At 31.3% G+C, this 25,724-nt stretch overlaps 1 protein-coding gene across 4 annotated transcripts in view; it reads right to left on the bottom strand.

Annotated features, from left to right (window-relative positions):
- LOC106692784 (histamine H2 receptor) overlaps window positions 1-25,724 on the bottom strand; it is a 581,552-nt gene that overhangs the window by 494,595 nt on the left and 61,233 nt on the right. For 3 of the 4 annotated variants that reach the window (XM_067045812.1, XM_067045811.1, XM_067045814.1), the window contains exon 2: window positions 16,415-16,442. The exons of the other annotated variant lie outside the window; for it this stretch is intronic. The gene's annotated coding sequence lies outside the window, so the exon portion shown is untranslated. The remainder of the gene's footprint in view (window positions 1-16,414; window positions 16,443-25,724) is intronic. 4 annotated transcript variants of the gene reach the window in all.

Raw genomic sequence — 25,724 nt, 5'->3', positions numbered from 1 at the left:
TATACATATTATCAATGTCCATGTATGATTGGATATAAGGAAGGTTCCTAAACAGTTTTAGAGCGATATTCTTCCCTATACAAGCTAAGTGTCTGCAGAGAAAATCTGATCAAAAGAGAAACAGATAGCGGAATAACACTTCGTGGATGCGAAAACAAGACTACTTTATTGACGTGTTTCCTACCACCAAAGTTTATTTACAATCAAATCACAATATATATTTTAGACTTAAATATAAATACAATAGATACAAATAAGCATTAATTATGAGCATGACAATTTTTTACTTCCCCCCGCTCACCAGTTTAAACAATCCTCGTAAACTTAAATAAAATATAAATACAACATGCAACACGCACACACACATCAATTGCACCAATATTTGCAGAATAAATATTGCAATGCGTATTACTTATTATCAATATAATAGAATATTAACGAATATGCAATTATAACGTTATTATAGCCTAGCCCTTGTTTTAAACGAATAATAAAAGGACTAAGTAAAACGAGAAACAAAATAAATAAACATATAAAAATAGGTGAATTTATTGCAATTTTTTTGTTTGCTTTTTTTGCTAATTTACTTTTTTAAAATGACTTCTTAACTGTTTATTGAACTGAGAATATAATGTAAAACAAAAAAAGTTAAAACATTCGAAATCATCTTAATGAGAAAGATAAACTGGGTGTGCTGCTACCAATTTAGTAATCCTCGGCTCTATTTTCACCAGCAGTAATATTGTAGGCCGGAACAACTTGTAGTTGTCCGAATGCTCCTGTGGCCATCACCACCAGGGGCCGGTGGTACCCACTTTGGGAATCACTGATTTAGACTTTCGTGTAAGAGTAGAAGGAAGCTATGGGCTCTTCTCACTTCTCCTTGGGCTGAAGCTACACCAGCAAGGCCTCTGTAGAAGAGCAATATATATTATGTAGCAAGAGCATGTAAATGTCAATCTTCAACGGACATAATTCAATAATTCTATGAATGTAGCAATGCATTGTTATAAATAAATACATAAAAAAATCTTCCCATATTATAATTATATAACGTGTAAATGTTGTAAAACTTAATTATACCAGCACGTAAATATTTGCATGGAAACTCATTGAGCTCACAGTTCCTTTGACACGGGAAGAGTACTTAACTACGACTTCGTTAAGTCAAGTTAATCACGCGCGCTCTAAAAGCAACAGTAATGGCTTAATTAACAAAGTGATCCGTAAATGAGCCAACACTGACTTAGATACAGGAATGCGGTCTTGTCCGTAATGCAACAGACTGGTTTTGCAAGACAGGAATCCCAACACTTACCAAACAGTTCTCTACAATTATTTCTTCACGTATTAAGTTTAATTTCGACCCAAATTTGCGTCATAAAGTCGTTTCTCATCACCAATTAAAATTTCTTCTTCATCTCTTCTGATTACGATGAAAATAAGTAGGTTTAACGGTGGAGTGTATACCAAAAGGGTATTGACTGAGGGACCACGGACTTCAAACTTAAAATAGACTTACCCATTTAATATAAACATGAGGATTCTCGAATAAATGCAGTGATGCTTAGAAACATTAATTAAATTTCAAGATATATACAAACAATTTGTTGAGTTTTTCTAACAAAAATATTCTTCTCATACACTTAAAATAACCATCAAAATTTACATAAAAAGAGAAGATCTGAGTCCATTTTTGTATCAAAATTATTATAATAATATGAACAAATAAAAATTATCAGATAAACATATTGTAACGAAAAAATAAATAAATTCAAAATCATGAATGGTACAAGGTTTTGTGCTCAAGTATGAAATGAAGAGTCGAGGGCTTCAAACGCTACCAGAGGGAGAGGATTAATGAGACCTCCAATCAATGGAAGTTGCTGATGGAGGACTCCGTAGGAGAGAAATGGACGGTGAGTGGCAAGTCAGAAAGGTGCCACTCAGAAAATCTGTCCCACCATCCACTCCAGTTTGTACTGAAGTCGAAATGAGTTCTCTCTCACTACTGGATCTCATAGATCTTAAAACGACACAGCAAATTCTAGATAAAGAACATCGAACAGCAGTGCCCCATACTCCGGAGTAAGTAAACATAAACTGCGTCGCATTGAAACACCAATACGATTACTTAATACATATAGCCTAACACCAGCATACTAAGTACATACCGAAGTTCTCAACTACAGTTCCGAGGAACACCAATACGATTACTTAATACATATAGCCTAACACCTGCATACTAAGTACATACCTAAGTTCTCAACTACAATTCCGAGGAACACCAATTTTTCACTGACCTCTTCCACATGTTCCTGAGAATAATTTATTAAGGATTAAATTTTCAACTATTCCAAAGACTTTGACATTAAAAAAAAATCCCAAGGACAAGCTCTTGAATTTTTTATTTCATTTTCATCTTTTATACCTAGAAAAAAAATTACAAAATATATTATACCATGCATCTTATTACAAAAATATCTGAACAGAGCACAGACTTACGGTGGTTGCCCTTTAAGAGATGTGAATTCAGCTTAGATAACCTAACTTTACGTTTTTTCACTAATTATTGTGTCAACTACGTACTATTAAAGGCAGTGAAGGAAAACATGTTGAAATAGGTTTGCATTGCAGCAATTAATTTTTTTTATTTGTAAAATATAATTAAATTAAGTAGGTGGAAGACTAGGCATGAGGTACTCTAGGATCTTGCTTTTCACAAGAAGGAGAAATATTGTTCTAGATGATTTTGGGAGTTGGTTATCCATCTCAGTTCCCTTATGAACCAACTACTCCAAAGTCGGCGGCCTTTCACTCGATATATAGAAAAGAGAATTAATATATGGCCTTATTGTTTATTGTATTGTAAAATATATTTTAAAACTCTAGCATTTTTAAGAATCTGCTAGGAAAAACGGATTTAATACTATCAAATTGTAGTATTGTTCCACCATTTTTTTATTTACATTAAGTAATTACTTTTTTCCTTCTCGATTCATATCCTCATACTTTTTTTAACGGTAACATTATATAATTGATTCAAGTTTAATTGGGACGAAACTCTAACAGTTGCTCAGCTTCCAACAGCTGTTAGATAATAAATATAGTTTGCGGACTGCAGACAGAGAGGGATCAGCTTGACATTTGCCAGCTTGTTAGTCGTTCTTGTGGCCTGTCTCAATTGTGACCGGGTCTTCCGGCCCCTTAACATTTGTCATCTCTTGTGTCACTATTTTGGCATCAAATGAACTCTAGTCTGCGAAAATTCACGGTCTATACTCTTTTAATACTAAAAATCTATAATTGTAAAAATACATTAATTAATCACGTTATAATTGATTAAGACGTTGGGTAGCTGAGTGAGAAAAAAGAAGCTGGTCTTTTAACTCACAAGATCGGTTCGGCTGCAGTAGATATATTTTTTTTCTGATATATCAGCCGAGGATCGACCCTTGGGGTCTGAAGATTCTCCAAGGGCACACCCAGCCTCTGTACAGCTTGGAGAGAAAAACCTGGTGATTGACCGCAAATTCTGGCATCACATCCTTATGTAAAATCCAGAAAATCTTAAAGTAAATCCATACCAAAAGTTGAATGAACTCAAGACCCATCGTGGGGTGTATATTTATATAAGATTCTTTTTTTTTACCGAAATACTATCCAATAACAATAAGCGATAAATAAAATAAAAACAAATATAGAATTTAATTTAAGACTTCAGATAAATATCACCTTACACACTGCATAAATGTTTGTTGGAATCCCTTCGTCTAAGGTATAGCTTTCAAAATTGGCTAAATGTTCTTCCAAAAAGGTAACTTATTAAGATTGGAGAAGTTTGTCGGGGGGTGCGGTCAGCAAAGAACAACATAAATAAACAAAACCATATTTATTTATTTTATGCCGACGTAACTTATTATGTTCCGAGATAACGAATAATGTACGTAAGGGATGAACTGAATAACGGAAGCTAAGAATCAAGGCTAACAAAAGAACTAATTCAATTTAAAAGTTTTGAAATAGCATGTAAATTCTTGAGACAAGTTGTTCATTCTAATTTGTAAAGTTTCACATTATATTAAGAATTGAAATGGTAATTCTAAAGTAAGATTATTTAGATGTGCATAAAATTTATTTTTCGGCTTCATACATCATTTAATTAAATATTTTATTCGTAAGGAATTTATATTTTCCTTGCATTTTCTTTAGGTTACACAGATTTGATTGAGGTTATATATCAGAAAAGAACAATAGGATTATGCTATACCTTCTAACATATTTTAACAAAAAAGTAGTTTTCGTATAACAGGATTTAGATATTATCTGGCACAAAATAGGAGATTGCCCCTATACCAGCACATTTCCTCTTTGCTTTACTTCCTCGTGTGAGCATCGTTACGTTATATAGTTTTTCCTGATAATCCTTACAGATTTCCGGGAAACGTTATGACCAATAATTTATTCTAGTTTTAGACACTCTAATAAGCTGAAGAGCCTCAAAAAGCCATTAAAGATAAGATTATTTAAGAGAAACATCATAAGATTTTAAGACATAACAATTCTGAGCAGACCCAGAGGCCAGTCTACCTAGGTAGGCAGACGCTGTAGGAATCACAATTAAGACGGTAAGGCTACATACAAAGGACAGAAGAGTGAAGTTTAATTCGGAACGGTAACGAAAAGATAGGAACATATTCCAAATAGAGAAAATCAAGCTGCAGAGAGTGGAATTTAATGCATTTTGTTTATATATTTTTTTAAAATAAGTAAATGGATTAATGAAGAAAGAAAATTTTAGATATCATAGGGGACGCAGTTCAACGAAACCGTAAAATTGTACATATATGTATTCAAATACATTCAATACTATTTAATTAATGCTAGCTACCTAACTCCTTCCAAAATTAAAAATCAATTGTTTCCATTTTTTAGATTTTTATCAACTCCAGGGAATGCTCTTTGAAAACTTCTCGAAGCAGGCATACCCAGAGCAGGACGAACATAGTTTTCTTTATATCGATTTATAAAAAAAAGTCTGTGACTAAGGAGGCTACTTTTGAGGACTTAGAAAACATAAATTATGGTTTAATAATGTTAGCTAAGTAGGTAATCAGTATAACTTCGGATCAGTTTAAAAATGAAAAAAGAAAATTTGATTTTAAAGGATACGTTTATTGAAATTTGATTTCTAGCTCAAATAAGAAGGTTCCCGTTTAAATACAAAAGTGAGGAAGCAACAATTTTTTTTTTTAGTCTTACTAATCAATATTGATAAAAAATTAGGGTGGCCCTCCCTTCGTATCATGGTTGCTTCTTAGAATTTTCATTGGGCTAGGGATTCACTGCCTAAGGAAAGACAAATCAACCATTTTTAATATGTATACGCACGCAAGAGAACCTTCACCAAACAAGAAAGATAAACATGGTTTTGAACTACTATGTAACTTTGTAATATAAAAGTCTTACATGGATTGATTTTATTGAAGACGAGGTAGTGACCACCAATAAAAATAGTTTTACATCCTGCAAATAACTAATGCAGTTAGATTAGGAAACAAACAAGACTTTGTTTTTTTTTCTTACCAGTGTTGCTTGGTCACCTTTTAGGACGAAATTTATCTTTGTAAATGTATATTATAGGGGGTATTTTAATAACTACTGGGGAGTGACTGCAACTTTGTGACAGAAGTAAAGAATATCATGGTGATTGGTGTGTTCGGCATAAAATTCAAATTATGTTTTTATAGCAATACTTGAAAGGATACTGAACAATATGACAGTCATTTTTTTTTCAGATTTACTGCAAAAGAAACTTTTTTTTTTTGTACTGAAACCATTGACAATTTATATTAGAAATTTAGCTTTGTAACAGGGCCTAATAATGACAAAACTAGTTTTAAATATTTTATAACTATATAACCATTAATTATTGGAACTTCAAACGGAGAAGGAAAGGTGGCTCTACAGAGGGATAACACGGAAAAAAATCATTCTCATTGAGATAGTTTATAAATTTGAAAAAGTCCTATAACTGATTTATTGAGTATCAATTTATTTCTGGGGAACAGATTGGATTTTTATTAAAATATTGATACATTTCGTAAATTATTTTCCAAGTGTTTTATTAATTTTTATTAATAAGCTGATTTAATAACAGTTCCTTGTCTAGTGCGACTCCTAAGTATTTGACGAATTTGGAAAGAGGGTTAAGAGTACCATTTAAAACTATGTTCCAGGGAAGTATACGTCCTCGTTCTGAAAGAAGTAATGCAGTTTTTTCATTATATAGATTAGATGCCCATTTTAAATGTACTTTATTTTTTATTGACTTATTTTAGTCCATTGGTGATTGTGTGAATTTCCTTAAGAAGTGGAGTATAACAATGTGTCATTAGCACTTTAAATTTTCGAATATTCATTTATGACTAAATAGTAAAATATTGGACTTGATCAGTACCCTTGCAGGAGACCGGCAACCAAGTTTTATATCGGGTTGTAAAATCAACACCTGTACCATCACAATCCAGGAAGAGTCTTCGGTTCAATACTTTGTATGAATTGTTTTATTTGTCAATAGTTGTACAAGGAAGTGGGCTTGGCTGGAATCCAGTTATTTTGTAACGTTCTGGATCAAACCAAGTGGTCATTAGTGGTCTAGTTATTAACCATGACGTAAATTGCATGCAATGATAAGATAAATGAGTTAATGTAAAATACAATGGATGTATAAATGATTAACAATTTGAATTCAGTAATTTAATTAAATTAAAAAAATGTATATCTTGTAAAAACTTTCAATCTTCTGTAAGTGCTTCAGTAATAGTGAAAAGTACGAGTATATTATATTATATATGATAGAGCATATTATGTTCTGGTGCCTGAGAAATGTTGTTACAAAGTGTTTTAGTGTTAGAAATGTATTGTATGCTTTTCGAAGTGGTCCTCCTAGGCCTTTCATTAGGTATCCTTGAAGAACTGCTTGCTGCTCGATTTTCTATCTAGTAGTTTGCTAGATAATTTACAACAATATAAGGCGGCAAAGACATAGTATATCGAGTTTCTTTTTTTTTTTTTTATCTTTCATAGACAAAATTAACCGGAAAATGATCTTATATTTATTCTATTAAAACCGAGTGCAATGAACATCAGATTTTACAACTTTATTATATCAATGGCTTACTTCACCTTGGTGCTAAATACACTTCCACTTTCCACGAAAAATATAATTAAAGGTTCTCTCTTTTAGGAAAACTAAAAATTTTCAATTCTGAATCTGTTCAGTCTAAAAACTAATCGAAAAGTTGTAATTTTTTCTAAAAGAACCTTTAATTGAATTGTTTGTAATAATAGCGGAAATGTACCTAGCACCCCGGTAAAGTAAGCTATCGATACGCGACTAATTATTTGTAATTGTATGCCAGCGAAATCCTTCATCTTCACATTATAATCAAACTAAAATTAAATTATTAACCAATGCTCTTGGTCCTTCCACATCCTGGTCTTCGGTTTCCTTTCATAATCCATCACTTACTAGAGCTGGGCATGTGCGGAACCAAGGACTTCACCTTGATAGATACTTAAATGGAAACCTCATAGTACATTGAAATAAAAGGACCTGTTGATTCATATTATTCAGCGTAGAAGAGGTAATCGATCTTGATTTATAATAATAATAATCGTCACTGTTTTATTTCCATTCTTTACAGAACTAAAAGTCTCTTACGTGGGAGGTAAGAATATATTATATTATATACGATAGAGTATATTATATTTTGGTGCCTGAGAAAATATTATTATTGTTACAACGTGTTTTAATGTTAGAAATGTATTGTATGCTGCTCTAAGTAGTTCTCCCAGGCCTATGTTCATAAATATGAAGAATTAAATTAAAAACACTACTTCATTAAATATTTTTTTATATATTAAAAAATATAATTATTTACCAGATATAATTAAATAAAAGATTTTCTATGCTGTGTTTGAATACTTAACTACCAATTAAGTGTAATTGGTATCCTTCTCCAAGATGTGTTCCCTTGTCATTCACTCTAAGACTCCAGTACTTTTGGACCATCTTCTCGTACCAGGATGTCACCACCATTTTAGTTTATGTGCTTCTTCTGGTAGACTTATAGCTTTAATTCTAGACTGTATTTATCCGTTGCTGATGCAGTCTTTTCTTTTGATACCGATCATACTTGCAATTGTCCTCGCCAATTTTTTATGATTGTTTTTTATTGCTGACCATGTTTGAGATCCATATAAAATTTCCAGATAAACTCAAGTTTCCAATAACATTCCCTTTAATCCTCAAGGTGGTTGCCTTTTAAAAATGTGTTCGAACTTCGAGCCCCAATATTTTTCCCATCTCATATTTATCCTTCTATATATTTTATCTTCTTTGTCTTTAAATGAGATGGATCATGTTAAGTAAATATACTGCTCGACAGAACTGATTTCCTGGTTATTAACTTTGACCTCTCCTTTCGGTGAATTCGTCATTATCGTTTTATTAATATTAATATTCAACCACGGATTCACACTGCTCAAGGAGTTCACTGACCGTTTGTTTGGTCTCACTTAATGAATTGGCGAAAATAACTATATCTTCCGCGAACCTCAAACTCAGTAACTTGCATACATTGATAGTTGCGCCGTTTCCTTCCTAGTACAGCTTAATGAACACATAATTTAGGAGGCAATTAAATAAAATAACGTTCTGTTATCACCCAAATGGTTATAAAGGCCCTTGTGTTTTCATATATATTTTTTAACACATTCAGGTATAAACCATTCTTTATTTGCTCTGTAGTTCCCATAGTTGATTATGATAGACGGAATCAAATTCTTTTTTTAAGTCTTTCAACACCAAGAAAAGCTGTATTCCTTTCCTTTTTCTAGGATTAGGTTAATTAGGTGTAGATGTTCAATTGTGGATTGAGGTCTGAGGACATCTTGTTCATACGGATGATTTTCATAAATATCTTGAATTAGTTTTCATAATTGTTGCCAATACTTAATAGATTGATATACAAAGTCCAAATTATATACAAATTTGATCTTGGACGTGTAGCTGATGTATTCAAATTATTGAACTTTTCGCTCTAAATAAATAAGAATTGTCGATTTATAGCAAACAATAGCTTGTACACTCAGTACCATTGTAAGTATTGTGACCTACAGCAAAGAAAAAGGTTGATACGGACTTTCATTGAGTGGTATTTGGGGGGTGCTCTTTCTAGCCGATCGGAGAAGAGAGGTAGAGGCACTAAAACACTGCCATCAGGATCTACGATACAGGTCACTGCCTTCATTCTCCCCGGGGTCTAATCAGTCCGCGGATACACAGGGGTATCTCCAATATTTATTGGAAACTCGATTCAGGTCAACTGCCGTTGTGAAGAATCGATTTTAGGTTCATATGTAACAGATATTGCTTTAGGTATCTCCGTTATATTTTTCAATGCACAAATATTCGCTTTTAATATTAACTAATGAAATTCAAAATAATGATAATAAACGAACCTGATTCAAAATTTATAAAGACTTCAGATTATAATAAAATATGTAAATTCGATGTGTTATAAGGCATTTTAATATTTAAATAAAAAAAAGATCTACCAAATATTGGTAAGTTTGTTTACCATTTCAATTGGGTAGTTAGGTACACAATTACCTACATTGTGCTTACCTAACTTAAATACCTCTATATAAGGCGTAAGAATAAATGTTACTGAGTGTAGAAAGACCTCCACTCGGTAATAACAGAAACTACTTGTCAGTAACCAACGTTTCGCCCTACTTTGAAGTTTTTCATCAGGGATAAATGAGAACGAAATAGAATCATTTTAATATATGATAAGTTTGATATATGAAGTTTAAAAAAGGATGTTTTGGAAAAATATTTATAAGAAAAGGTAATGTAGTAAACTGAAAAAATATTGTGATAAATGAATAAAATACTAACTAATAACAAGTAAATATTTCTAATTGTGTTCTCGATAAATTATTAATGGAAGTAAAATGAAGTTGAAAACAAAGGTGATTGGTTGGTTCTGGTAAACACCATTAACTCATCTAATAGCAGCATGTTCATTTGCATACAAGACAGTGTTGCCCTATATGTGTTGGTACACGGAGGTAACACGATTTATATCGATTTTGGCCCTCAGAGGATCATTCTAGAACGCATAGGGAAACTGTAAATTTACCTAAATCATGCAATTCTCCTTTGTATTTTAGATAGTCAACGGAATCAGTATGTCGCATTTCAAACAATGTTTAATATTAAAAAAAATTCTCTCTATCGATTAAAATGTTAACATAAACATATCTGTGAGAGCTTGTATGTGTCTAAATAAACCCCTCACTATATGGAAAGTCATAGATAAGGCGGGACTAGCTTCATTTATCAAATGACGCCCAAACCCAGCTGTTGCAGTAACTAGACTGTTCAAACTGTCAACCCAAACAGTTTCAAACTCCTCCAACAGCCTGTGTCAATGCAATAAGCTGGTTAAGGGCCATGCAACATTCTGAAGAACGCAATAGGTCCAAACCGGTCGTATGGTCTTAGTTAATTGGGCTGACTAAAAGTACGTCCGTTCACGGTCAAACATGGCCGACAGATCCGACAATTAGAGAAAGCATTGGAATGCGTCCACTACACACGCCCTATCCGGCTTTTAGCATTCGAAGTCGTGTGGTGTGATTTTTCAGTCTTTAAGTAATCTATTTTTTATAGCAATAGAAATTGTTTATAGCAATATTAAAAAAAAAAAAAAAAAATTAGCATAACGAATCAGAAGGTCCAATTCCGCCAATACTGACAGACCTTACCAAAGTCGACCAAACTGCATAAAAATCCAAATAATCAAGACCGTACCTGAAACAATCGCTCCATCTAGTGCTTCGTACCGAAAACTATTTTTTAAAAGGATTACTAAAGATAGGAGAATAGTAAATTCAAGAATCACAATCCAGGCAAGTATGAGAAAACTCTCTTATTATTGGTCAGGGAGTGAATTGAACCCAACCGGAAAGAACATGATACATTTAATTGACTCATCCTACATTTGAAAAAGTATTTACCTAAAGAATCACCGGCGCATAAAACTTGGATTCGATAAAATTCATGGTAATGGTATTCTAAATGTTTCCACAACCCAACATTTTGTTTATTTTCCTCTTTGTCTCATAAAATAATTTGGACTGTCCAATAATAATAACATATAACAATAATTGTTATCTAATAGTACTTGGTATGGTTCTTCTACCAGTCTTCCGGTCAGGAAATCTATATATCACAAAGTTACGAATCTGCAGGAAGGATGTGTATACTGGCGGACTCCTATTGAAATCCCTCACCACTGGTAATAAACATAAGCTCTTTTAAATTATCCTTATCTGAAAACACAACTTCGGCCAGTCCCTTGAAAACTGTAACCATATGTATGAAATTTTAATTTTTGATAGCAAAATTTGACGATTCATTTAACGAAAAATTCATACGGCGGATATATTTATAGTATGTGTTCCTAAAAGATAAATCACTATACCGGCGTTTTCAAAACTGACACCTTAAATCACCAAATTAGTCCGATCAAATAGAACTTGCACTTAGCAAAATCCAAATAATGGTTTTTCTCTCAATTTGAATGTTTTTGTGCTAAATACGAATTTCAAGTTTTAAAATAAAATTTCGACAAAAACATTGAAATTTTTTCATTTTTTTCAAATTTTATTCGTTATTCTGGAGCTATGCATTTTATGGAAAACATAATTCTACATAAAGTTAAAGTAGCCAAAATTTACTATTAATTTTATCCATAGTTTTTTAATGTATGTCCGACAGATGTAGAGCTAGAAAAAGTCTTAAATTGATCAAATTCGTCAGTATTTCTTATCTCCAAATACAAAAAATAGTTAAAATAAAGTCTACCAGTATATTCATTCAATATTGATGGTAGCAAAATGATCATATGTTAATGAAGATAGTCCCTTCTGGCGTGGAGCTCTAAAACTAAAAATAGTTCTGGCAATCCCTAAGGGAATTAGCGAAAAAAAGCAGAGACGAAATCATTTCTTTTGAAATTAATGTTAGTAGAAACTTTAATAAAAAGAAGTTAATGACCCTTTTAAAAAAAAAAAAAAATAAAAATTATTCACCTCCCATAATACAAATGTGGATTCCTAGACAGCAGACAAGTTTTTTCTTATATGACTTTAAACGGTTATTGTAATCTTCGTTTCGTGGCAACATTTGATATTCTATAGCACATCCAAACCTAGCAGTGCCATATTATGAAGTCATTACAATTCGCCAGTCGATTCAACTTTTTCGAAACGAATATTTTACGTGCTTTTGTGTGAGAGAACACGTCTCGAATCCATTATGAAGGACGTGCGACATAAAAGTTCGGTGAATTTTTTTATATTAAGACTTCTAGAAGTTAAGCAAAGGTAAACGTACGAGAAACAACTTTACTTTTTTTCTTTTTATGTATTATTTTTGTTCTCCAAACATAGAATCGAAAGTTCGATTTGGTATCTATTTTTTCACACCGTATCAATCTTCGCTATTGCATAGGCCTTTGTAATAAAGGTAATGAATATAAACAGGTATAATACAAAATATGGGTAGAAGGCCCATCACACACATATATATATAAATTCTAACTCACCCGCGATATTTAAAGCAAATCAAGTTTGTATTAATTATTGATGTGTCCACTACTACTACTGGATCAGGACGAAAGGATGGATTATAGTCCTGATATTATTATAGTCTGATTGATGGTGGTAATAATAATAACAATAATAATAATAATAATAATAATAATATTCTTTATTTATTTTGGGATTGATCCCTTTAGAATAATATACAAGCGTCAAAATTAGGCTTTAAAGCCTTAGAGTTAAGTACAAAATAAAAATGAAATTATAAAACGTCATAAAATATAATAAAACAGTGAATTCGAAAAGATAAAAATGAACAACAATAATTAACAAAGTATATAAAATAAAAATAGAACAAATAAAATAAAACTATATGTCCATATGGTACCACATTATATGTGGACGCTTTTTCTCCTAACAATTTATTTTAACATCGAACTTCAGGAAGATTAATTTAAATACTTTAATGTTTTCTCGTTCATTCACTCATTGAGACTACATTACGGACAACTAGTTCATTTTCAAGTCCTATGATGAATTTGACTAAAATTGATAAATTGTTCGAAAATGGAGTATTTGTCAATGAATAAAAATTAAAGAATTTGGATGTATAGTAATCAATTATACTTTAATTCAATACTTAAATTATTAGCGTATATTCGGAAAATATAGAACACATTTATATAGAACACATTATATAGAACACATTTCCTATATTTATATTAAATTCAGGAACTGTTGCCCGCGACGTAGAGTCCAATTTAACGTAGTAATATGGGTCATTCTCTTAAGTTGAATTTTCGTGTCCTTCTTTAATATCTTAGTATATAGCGATAGTATAGCGGGGTTTTGTTTTTTTGGGGGAGAAGCAATATTATCTCTAAATTGAAATTGGCCAATTTTTGATATTTCTGTTTTATCATGGCTCAAGATCTACGTTTCACATTAATCTGGGCGTCAGAAATCTATAACAAAAAGGACTGAAAATAGGTGTTTCTTCGAGCATTTGCCTCATAAATCGTGATTGTCTGTCCACATTGTTTTTTTATTCCACCAAGTTTTGCTTGGCAATTGGTATTGACGCTAATGTTGAGTGAAGCGATAAAAACGTGTCCGTGACTTTATTGTTCTTCATTCATCCTGCTCGACCCAGCTGAATAAGGAAAAGTATTATACTCATTTTTGTGTTAACTTTTACTATATTTAAGTACCAAATACTCTTAATCTACTTTCGTAAAGTACTTGGGACATACGGGATGATGTTTGGTATATTTCATTCATTAATTTGGCTTACAATTTCTACATATTTATTTTTATTTCATTTTTGTTTGAACATTTACATTGTTATCTTTATTTATTTATTCTTTACTCTCAGTTAAACAACTTTGCCCTTTTGAAAATGTCATTCTCAATAAAATTATTGTTTCTAAATTATATATTTATAATATACATACTAAATACATATTCCTATTAACTCAATGTGCTCTCTGCATTAACATTTTCGAGGGAATTCCCACCGAAATAACATTATTCCAGATTAGTTTCTTTGTTACCATTGAATTTTCATAAGCACATAATGGAGGTTCTGACATTATTCCTTCTTTGCTCCTTATTTCTAATCCTTATTCATTATTTCTTCTTTAATTCGCACTCCCATAAAATTAATATTTAGTAGAAAAAAATGTATTTGTTTGACCAATTTTTAATTTTTGACCAATCTAAAAGTTAGTTGCCTTACTAAATTGAAGAATTGGTCAACATTTGCTAAACGCAGGAAAAAAAAATTACAAGAAATATACAATTTTAAGTTATCAATTAAACAATTATTAATAATTTCAATGTACACTTCAAATTAAAAATCTGTTATTCAGGTAAAAAAAAAAAAAAGTGATGGGATAACAGTTTGTCACCTGTGTGGATTTAACTCAACTGTTCAGCTATTACAAGGGGCCAATCTATTTGACATTTGAGAAAAAACCGTTTGAAAACGGCCAAAGCCCACGCTGTCACCAAATATACTAACATCAACAAACACTCCACACCGGTGGCTAACAGTTCAATTGGATAAATGATTTTCACCGGTCTGAAGCTAGCGTGAAAAGTATATAGTTAGTCTTCAAAGTTAGTTTATATACTTCAAATACTCCAACCAATTGCTCTGCAGTTTAACTTTTATTAATTTATTTTTTAAACCATTTAGGACAATTTTTTTCAGACCAATAAGGCTGATACGCTTACTCCATAAGGGGAGCACTATAAAACTTTCAGCTGACATGTGGTTTTTGAGATGGGGAGAATACTATGTCTTTGAGTGAGTTTGGTATGTTCTTTAATATAAATATATATAGATTATTTATGGAGAATATTTTTTATCATCGACAATGACAGTGAACATTGTGATTTAAAAGGAAATGGTTTCACTGTCGAGAATCATATCTAAGACGGAAGAATTTAAGGATGCAAGATAAATAGTTAAAATAGTCATCAAAAAATATTTCTGACTTGTAAATAGACGAATTCTCTAAAACGAAGTCGTTTTGAGTGAATAATCATAATAATTTGCAAGGATGTTCAATCAATCTTCTAGAAATTCAATAATTAAAAAATATTGCACAAATTACAGCAGGTTATAACCTCCTGGACTCATATTTAGTGTGCTTCATCTTCATGTGACCAGAAGTCCTCATTTTTCCAAACAATCTGCCGTTTTTTATCACTAATAATTTCTTCCATCTCTTCAATGTCAGACAATCCATCACCGTTCGAGCTCTCATCTTCCGATGATGGAGTCTGTCTTCTTGCTCCGCTGTTTGAATCTCACCCCTCCCCCGGGAGTCCATTCTCCCAGAAATTTTCTGATGTCCCCGGCTTGTTCGTTAGCTCTCTTCTATGGCATTTACGGTGATTGCATGGGATAGCCAGTCCGCTACTACGTTTTCTTTAACTAGCTTGAACACAATACTGGCTAGGAGCTTTAACTGGCTTAGGAGTTCCTTCTAAGGGGTGACTTATGTCGAAGATTCCTTTAATTTTGCCACCCATTAGACCCCTCTATCTGAGTGGACGTTGAATCGCCTCCTAAATACGCAGGGTCGAAGTTGATTCCTAACAACTCTTGTTAGAGGACACTACACCGCTTTAAGCGCCTGCAGTCGTGCTATCCCGGGCGTTTCTTCTCTTCCTCTCTCTTCTGAGACATCACTCCCAAGGCGTAGTTACTAGCATCAGTAGTAATCGTTACACAGCAATGCGGTCTACTACAGTAGTTAAGAGAACACAATACCAACGATTTCTGATTAACTAACTATAAAAATTTAATTAAACACGACACTACCATAAATTCTTTCTAACAAATACATGTTATAAGGAACGTAGTTCAGGCGGTTGACGAGAGGTTATAATCTCTGAAGAGCACTCAGCCTGCCATCCAAAAACTAATTTAACTTTACAGCAAGCTTTTGGAAAGTTCTAAAGGCCACACATTCATTAAACTGTTTACTACGTACAGAATAATGAAACTATTAATATTTATGGAATAAAACATATACGTGAATATGATTTATTTTTAATTGATTTATTTATATAAGAATGGTCCATTAGTAAATAAATCTTAATATTGTTGGTAAAATAAACAATATTTATCACAAACGAAATATATGGAGATTATAGTCGATGAAATAAAATTCTTAAATTCTAATTGTGTTTTTAGATAATAAATTATTATTTGACTTACTTTCAGCAGCTACATCTGAGCAGGAAATCTGAAAAAGACATTTAAATTTTTCATTAAAAATACTAAACATTTAGTGAATATATATTAAAATATTTATTTTCCATTTTGACTTATATAAGTTCAATAATAACTGGATATGAATCCAATATAATCTATCCAATAGGATGGAACATTTTAATTTATACAACTACAACTTGTAATAATAAGAACCATCGAGAAACTAATAAATCGAAATTTGGATTATACAATAATAATGAGCTGGACAACTTATTCAGATAGATAATAATTGTTATAAACGAAATTAATTGCATACGATGCACAAACCAACATTATTTAGATGAAACTTCACAAAACTTGAAGGATCAAACAACATAAAATAAACGTACATAGACCTCTAAATGGTCAGTCGGAATGTCAATAAAACCTAAGAGGGACGTACAGATTGATCACGAAGGTAATACTAATGGATTACAGAAACAATTTGAAAATCCGATCATTCAAAATTTCAAAGGAAAGAGAAGCTGTGAATGTTTAATCCATATCAAGCGTTTAACATTATCATTGCATGAAAATGTCAAAATAATGGCCAAAAGTACTTTCTGCCAATAACGAGTCTAAAGAGATATTTCACAAGATCTTTAAGGTTAACTGCAGGTAGCAGGGCATTGGAGTACGCCATTTCAAAGAGACTCCGAGAGCAAATAAGTTTATATACGGTAAACAAATACTTTCGGGCTCTGAATGGTCCAATGCCCTGAAATTGAATATAAACTATGCACCCCTACGTGGAGTCCCAGGTGTCAGCGGACAGGATAGAGAAGTTGGGTACCTCTGTCGCAAATTCAACAGAGGGCCTGAAACACAACACTGGGGAAATGCCCCAACAACTCCCTCCTCATAACACGCCGACATCATAGAGTGAAATACGAGTTAATGAAGCTCCTAAAAGAAAGAGAATTTGCCTCCATTGATGAGGTCTACTGCGTAGATACGGATGGATCCACAAGATATGCGGATATTGTTCACGGATATTGGTCACGAGACTTCAACGTGAGAGGCCTCTGGTTCGGAGCCCGTGGAACGATTCCTAGCACAACTAGGAGCTTCATGGAGGAGCTCGAGGTCGATGTCCAGGACTAGGTTGAAAGGGAATATAATACTTGACTCCCTGGGAATCATACACAACCACATGCATGGAAATTAATGAGTGGGGGAGTTTATCCAGAGGAGGGAAGGCATGCATGCTTCGCATATCTTATTTGTTTTATCTATTATTGTTTTATCTATTACTTTATTATTTTAATATTTGTTATATAGGGGAATTTGTTGATCAAATGAAATGATTGTGAAATAGAAGGGGAAAAAAAAAAAGGAATAAATTGAAAAACTTGTAGTTAATTTGTAGACTGGTTATTCATTGTAAAAGAAAAGTGTGAAAAAATAAAAGTTATCTTTCTATTATATTATATCATATAAAAATATGTAATTTATATATGTCCAGTCACGAATTGATCAGTATGCTGTGTAATGTAGCAACCCGATGTATTTGGGCAGCATGAATGAATAAAGTATTTCTTTCTCTCTCTCCTAGATATCAAGTAGGAATCAGTCAAACTGATAGTGAAGGAGTCTTAATGATTCTAGTCAGTCACATCAGTCAATCTTTTGAATAATGAATGTCATTCTGACTGACCGAAAGAGATTCCATTAGGAATCCCAAAAATATTTTTAAAAACACAGCGTTGACTAAATACTGTATAAAATCACAATTTTTGTCCCAGCTAAGCAGAAATTTTAAATATAGCATCTCGTAATACTATCAGGAAACACTAAAAATATAAAAAAAGTACTAAATTTTAAATCAGAAATATAACAGTATAATATAATGAGAATATGGAACAAATAAGTATTACCAAAGGAGTTATATATTATATGCTTTTAGTCCAGATTTAAGAAACTTTAGTTCGTAAATGTATGCAACCTTCCAATTATATCCTAATAAGAGACTTTACGAATTTGTATTGATTCCTCAATTATTAGACTGAAATAAATAATAGTTTAGGACAAAAACAAGCTATTCCATAAACAAACAGGCCAGCTGTTTGCGATATAAAGTGATATGGGCAAGGATGACCCCATGTACATCGAGAACGCAAACATCCGGGCTACACAATACCTGGGGATGATAGATTTCATCAGACACGATTACTTACATATATGTCAAGAAATATAATTAATAAAAATTTATATGGGAATAAAATAATTTTTTAGATAAAATTAAATTGATGAAACTCCTTCAGCATAGAATTAAAACGATTACAATTTTTTATTATAACGTTTTGCAATCTTCGAATTTCTACTTATTCCTTACATTCAACACTACATAAGAATTCTCATTTCTTTCAATCTACAATACGGTCTGTAGAAGACTAATCAATAATCTGATATACGACTAGGCCATTTAGATAAGGTGGATTAATCTTTTTATATTTTATGTAATTTTGTTCATTTGTATTTATTAAACATATCTATGATTATCTAGTCAATTTATTTAAATATTTACATCAGTAAAATTTATTCAGATTAGGTGATAGAAGAAAACCTTACGTGTTCGGAATAGAACCGTTAAATATGGCAATCATCCAAATACGAATTGAAGAAAGATTTTTTTTTTTTAGACTCACAATTGTAACAAAGAAATAGGTAAATGGACTTGTGAAGAAACTCCCTGTTAGTAGAACAAGAATAGCTATCTTCCAATATACGCTTCGGAGAGTTGCCGGGAATAGGTAGGACTGACAGTTTACCAAAAAATGTGTTCGTGCAGGTATGTAGATTTTAATTAAAGTAGGTTAATCCATTTCTGGCCAAATATACAACAAACATAATATTATTGTCTTTATAGATGTTATTCTATATATAAGTAGTATTGAAGATTTTTCATAAAATTAGGACTTAAAGGGGAGAGAAATTAGATCGTTACATTTATATAAGTCGATTGGAAGAGGTGTTATTCAATAAATAACACCTATAACCTCTACATATCCACCCTATAACACAATATATCTGTCCATATATATTTAGATTAAATAATTTAATAATGTATTTATTTGAATATTAATATATTAAAAATATGAAATAATATGTTTTGGATTTTTTTTTAATACGAAGATAAAAGTCTAGTAGGGTAATTAAACTTAATTAAACATTTTATAAAATATTCACACATATAGAAATATAGGGTTACAGCTATAAATAATTTGGATTGTAAACTATTAAGACCGCTCATTTATTTTTTATTTTATTGTAAATTAATTAATTTAATTAGATTTATTAAAAATTTTTTTTTTTAGTTTATTACAGTAAATTTAAAATTAATTGAAGAACAAGAATTATTTTTATTATTATACAGCTTAAAAATCAATGTTAACAACAAGTCATAAGGAATTTGTTGATTGGACTTGACTATGTTTTATTTTTCGATTGTTATTTGTTTGGCCCATGGTAATACGTCAGTAGTCCTTTAACTGCTGTTATGAGAGGGCGTTTATTTTAGTAACGTACAGATATTTCCTACTCCTAAGTATATTTTTTTCGTTTCAAACATCAGGACCGGGAATAGCCTATTCATATTATCATACATCTCTGAATAGCCTATTCACATTACAGCTGGGACGAAAGCACTAGTAATTTCTAGAAGTAAAAGTATGTATTTACTACTATCCCTGATATGCCTCCAAAAGCCGCTTTCATTTTTTATTTTCAATTATATAACTATATTTTGAGGCCGTGTAAATTGAATATTTTCTCTTTATGTACCATAATAAACATTGTTATTTTGATAATTGATAATTGTATAAATTAGGATAATTAGAAATATAAATTAATTTCATTATTATTATTTTTTCTTTCATATTTCTTTGGCTTTTCATATTCCAAAGTTTTATTTTTATTTTTTATTTTAGAAGTATCAATAAATATTCAAAAAAGAGCAGATTGATTATCAGAAAAATACTCACCTTAGAATTATCCTTATTTAAATGCATTTTTCACACTTGAAAAGGGCAAGGTTCCATTAGGGTGCAGTTTGTTATCGTAGGAGGTCCTAACGCGAACAAATCGGGGGACCAAGAAATCTTTAGCACACCTTAGTATAGCATTTTAAATGGAAGAGTGAAGTACTCTCAAAATTGTGGTTTTAATTATAACAATGATTACTTATGAGACTGAATCATTATGGGAGTTTTGTGTTATAGAAAAATAAATTTTACATACATTAAGAGATAAATACAGGATAATTTTATTAATTAGAGAAAAATAAATTGATTATTGTAAATTTAAAAATGTATTTAGAGAGAAGAAGCTAATGTATTTAAGTAGAACAATGTTTAATTCCAATGTAAATCCTGATGATGCATAAGCATAACCCCAAACCTCGAGGTGCTTATTGCTTATGTTAATTTGTTTTAATAATAAAATATTTTATGGAAGATATTTCTCAAGAATTTTACTTTGAATTTAATGATTTTATGAAGCTACAAAGGTGAATTTGGAACTTTTCAATACAGTCATTTTAATGCTAATAATAAATTGAAAGTTAGAAGTATATGTCAAGTTAATTTTCAAGTAATGAGGATGAACAAGCAGTTTTAAATCTTGTATAAGAATTTCAAGCGGATATAGTGTGGACGTTACTAAGATGCATGTACATCATCTATGAAAATTGTGTATGGTAGGTTATTAGTAATAAAAATAACTATTTAGAATTTTAATCTGGCCCACTGTATTATGGTCCAGGTATAACTGTTTAAAGCCTGACAAATGTGATTTATAAATGTGCTTAAGTTGGCATTAAAATGTGAAGTTCACACTAAGACATAATTTTTGGCCAAGAATCATTGTAAGACTGAATATTTATTTTGTAACTGAAATTAAACCTTACAATTTAAAAGTAGCCCAGTTGGCCCGAGGGGTTGTGCAAGTCAATGAGGACCATCCTTCTTGCCCAGTGACTAAACCGAATGGATTTAGAAGTGACTCTGAAATAACCACAGCAAGATGAATGGGACTCACTCCGGTTGTTTGACAAGGCAGTATAAATAATCCTATCAACACCTCAGGCCCTCAAAACCCATTAAAAGTGAAATGAGTATTTAACGATCGCTTCGGCGTATTTAAATAATTTTTTGACCTTTAAAAGTGTAACTTCTTTTATTTTTATAATAATAAAAATAAATTAGGTAGTTTTAATTTATTTATATTGATAAAAGTTTTAAGAATCAATACTGGGCGACCACGTAGTTTGGGACCGCCTTATTCTGGTTTGCATTTATAAAACGCAATGAGATATTTTTGAATAAATGTCCCATTAAAAATTAAAAAAATAATAATATTGATTCTTATTGTATTAGTTAAATTTAAAATAATAATTGAAATTTTACTTTCAGTACGTAATCTTTTTAAAGTAAAATTGATTTCTTTGCCGATTTGGCAAGAATCTGATACCAATCCTTCCATGATAAACAACCCAAATCCACTAATTTCTATCCTGAATCCTCCTTCATTACCTTGGTATGATCATGATCTTCTTAAGTGTCTGAAAAGGAGATAACCTCGAGGTTTTCTCCACTAGGGATGTTCTATCAATGGGTAGATTCTCCACATATCAAATTTACTAGTTGTATATATTTTTAATACAGTTATAAATATCAATAAATAAATTAAAATTTAAAAAACAAATTTCGGCTGGGAATCATTATTACAGTTCATTATAATTTCTTAGTGCATTAGTTTTTGTTTTAAGGTATCTTTAGACAAAGACTTACGTACTCCGTACTACGTGTACGTAGTACGTACAACCATTAAATCATTACATAAACGGTTTCACGACGCACTTTCAACACACACTAACCCTCTAATTCAAGGACTATCAACACTAGACTTACCAGATACGAGACGACGTTTACAAAGGAGCTGGAATAGGGACCTCTTAAATTGCAATTTTAATGGAGAGGCATCATTGGATGACGTTAACCTTCATGCCTTCATAACATTTTTTATTTATTTTTTTATTATTTTTTTTTTCCTCTCTCTCTCTACATCTCATTCGCTGGTTGTAAAAATACTTTTACAGTTGTGAATAAATTAAATAAAGTAAAAAAAAAAAAAGGTATCTTTAGCTTAGCCTTTATCAAATTAAATACATATCTTCAGGATCTTCAGGTCAATAATAAACCACTATTTTCGGAAGATGTTTCGTAATTTTATTATTATTATATTCATTGTCTACAGCGAAAAAAAATCGTTTTTTTTTTTAACAATTGATTTTCTTAACTAATTATAAAACAACAAAATACGCGCAATAATTATTTGAGAAAATTACTTTTATCCATTTTAAAAAAACTGTTTTACATTACTGAATATGAGAACAATAAAATCTTGAGATAAAAACGTGACTAAAATATAATCGTTGATTATTGACTGAACCTCAAGATTCTCAGAAATATATCTCATTAACATTTAAGAAAATTGTTTTCGATACTCTTATCTATATTTAATTTTTTCTGTATAGGCAATGGATTCGGGTGTCCCCAAGTAGTCTGCCATAGCTATGAATTCTTTAGGGGGTTAGCAGGCCACCCGGAAGACACCTCTGCCAAGTCCTAATTCAAACTGTAAAAGATTCTTCTCTTAGGAAAATAACACAATAATATAAATATGTATATTCTAATTAATATGAGAAACCTCTGGTAAAAAGATGAATAAGTTGGAATTATTAAATACTTATTAAATCAAAATTAAAAAAAACAATAATATTTATTCATTGCTGTCTCAAATGGGCCTAATCGAGTAATATTTCTTCCTAAAAACTAAAATAAATAAATTGAGATTAAAAAAGAAAACACGTAATTCCAAATTTAATTAATAGGAGTTATATTGCAATAGTAATTATTACATTACAGACGGGAATAAATTTTATATTATTTATAATATGATACAGGTAAAATAAAAAACAAGTAACTCAATACTTTATTCCGGACCGACTTATAACAGTTCCCACACTCATTATTTAAATCCTGATCCTGATGATTACATGTTAAGAGATAATAAACATCGAGAATTTTAACAGACATCAAAAATTATAAAGGATCTTCATCAGAATCATACATATCATTAAATGAATAAAATCTGTAGCTTTAGAAAATGATAGAGTGATAGAACACATCCTAAATAATTATGTTCTCTATCCAGTGTTTTTTTTTTTTTTAAGTCAACATCATACAGTAAACTTTAAAAAAATAATTATAAAACAATCATCAGCAGCGGAGCTCTGCCACTGAGATCACATTTTCCTCTAACTTTTGTTTGGAAACACAAAAAAAAGTGATTTAATTGTTTCATTATAAATTCCAATGAATCCCACCAAATCACACTTACCCTTCGTCTTGCCCCACAGTATCTTAATTAATAATAACCCACTTATTCCTGTTGAACAGATCCCTTACTTATTACTACATCTGGACAAACGACTGACATGGAATCCTCATACAAGACTGAAAAGACAGGAAACTGCTCGTCGATTCCGACTATTACAATATTTACTAGACAAACGGTCTTAAGTTTCAATCCATTACAAAAGACTGATCTACATGACTATTATAAGGCCTGTCTGGACATACGGAGTTGAGCTAAAGGGCTCCACTAAAACATCAAATTCTTCCAGAATCCAATTCTTACAGTCCAAAATCCTTATTGCTCCTTACTTTGTCACAAATTAAGTCATCCATCAGGACCTCACTGCCCAATATGTTGCCGATTTGGCCAGAACCAGATACCAATCTCTCCATGATAAACTTCCCAACCACCCAAACCAACTCGTTTCTAACCTGGCTTCTCGTTCATTACCTAATAAAATGTGACTATAAATTTATAGATTTCTCTGCCTACAAATAACTGTATATACCTCATTTCGAACCATACGAACCAAAGGGGAACGCTAGTGGTGCCCAAATGTAGTGAAGAAAGAAGCGAGAAAATAAGTATCACAGATATCTCCAAAAACTGTGTACATGGCTTGTGAAACGGATGTAAATTGGCTCCTCACATCCTAACAACGATCTTTGATGCAGTAAAAAGACTATTATTTTCATAGTTTATTTTGGGAAAATTACTATGGGGCATGTTGATATGTTAACTTTCTTAATAAACATGTTGATTTTTAACACCTATTTAAAGAGAAAATACTTAAATTTTGACATAAATGAATACGTTATTGGCGAAGTTGTAAAAATGATCTTTATGTTTTAAATATGGATACATTAATTTCTGATAGAAAACTGCTCAATTAGTCCGCACTTTCTATTATTAAAAAAATTGTGTAGCCAACATGTGAAAGGCCCGACGATATATTAGCTTATTATTAAAATTTATTTGATTTGTAAAATTAATTTAATGTAAATAGGTTATTATAAGAAAATTCTAAAATAAAGTCTTATGATTTTTAAATTAAAGTATATACATAATCGGTCAAAGATCCAAAAATTCAAGCATCAAGATTGAAAACATTAAAACAGGTCATAGATAGTACTTCTCACTTCGACAGAATAAACAATAATTATACCTTATTCCAATTAACATCTAATTCATATTAAATCCTTCTAAGCAGCATTTCATTTATATCGATACAAGGAAAGAATTAAAATAGCAGGATATTTATCAAGACATGGCATTCGTTTCAGGATATTTTAAATATTTCTAAAATTTATTTGAGGTTTTAACATTGAACTTCACGTTTTGATGGAATTATTTTGTCTGATTTAAGGAAACTTATATTCGCGCTTCCTTGCCAGAACATCCAGCCCATCAAGCCAATTTATGAATCTGCACCTCTGTTGGCAAAAGTATATTTAGAAGGCATTTGATTACATAGAACAAAAACGATGGCCAGCAGAAACTATAAATCTATGTATTTTTAGCGAAGCAGAAGGCGACTAATACATTGCAAGTTAATCTTTGAATTCCCTTTCGTAAGTATAACTGCCATCAGCCAGCAATAAGTCAATGTTGTTATAATCATAATTTTCAATTTCAAATACATTTTTTTTTCTAACACCAAATGTTCCTAATGGATTTTCCTTTGAAATTCTGATTATTGAGCTCATAACATCATATTTTAACTTCTGAAATCGTCTAGTTTAAAAGATGAAAGAAGAAATTATAATTTAAACGCTCTGTGGCAAAAGAAAAAGACAAAACTGAAGATAACGGATGTTACTGCTTAAAAGTGGGCATCTATGACCATGGTTGGCAC

The sequence above is a fragment of the Halyomorpha halys genome, unplaced genomic scaffold, assembly GCF_000696795.3.
Source record: "Halyomorpha halys isolate HHAL.00 unplaced genomic scaffold, Hhal_1.1 Scaffold71.1, whole genome shotgun sequence".
In the NCBI taxonomy this organism is placed as follows: Eukaryota; Metazoa; Arthropoda; class Insecta; order Hemiptera; family Pentatomidae; genus Halyomorpha; species Halyomorpha halys.
Note: the sequence above shows the minus strand (reverse complement) of the source record. Positions and strands in the feature narration are given on the sequence as shown.